Raw genomic sequence first — 579 nt, 5'->3', positions numbered from 1 at the left:
GGCTATTTTTTAATATACATTTTGTATAATTATATATTTAAACACAAATACACATGATGATTAATTTAATTAGTATCTAAATTTTTGTGTACGCATAATATTTTTGTTGTTAAATATAAGTGCAACAAAACAAAAATGATGACCTTAAACAACATTTTTGCAATAATTAATTAAGTGGTTACCTTAGCCTTGACATTTTCTTTATTTATATTTTTCTATTAATTTCGCAAACATACACTCAAATAATAATGTAAGGGTCAATTTTTTTTTTTAAATTTGGTTGACCCTAAACAAATATTCATTTTAGAGAAAAATCACTAGAAGTCATTACATTATAAGATTCATTGTCACATTAAAACTCAAAAGTGATTATTAGCTCATCTTTGTGTTAGAATCTAAAATCCTCATGCTTCAATGAGTCAGAAGGGAAGTAGTTCCTAACCAAGTTGGGTTGGTCTAGTGGTTAGCTCACTAGTCCGTTTAAGCAAGTGTCGGGGGTTCGAATCCCGCCTTGTGCATGCAGCAACTCATTGGCCAGCGACAAACCCTTAAATGGAGCTCAGTACCGTGACGGATTAT

This window comes from Arachis ipaensis, chromosome B02, assembly GCF_000816755.2.
Source record: "Arachis ipaensis cultivar K30076 chromosome B02, Araip1.1, whole genome shotgun sequence".
Lineage (NCBI taxonomy): Eukaryota > Viridiplantae > Streptophyta > Magnoliopsida > Fabales > Fabaceae > Arachis > Arachis ipaensis.
Note: the sequence above shows the minus strand (reverse complement) of the source record.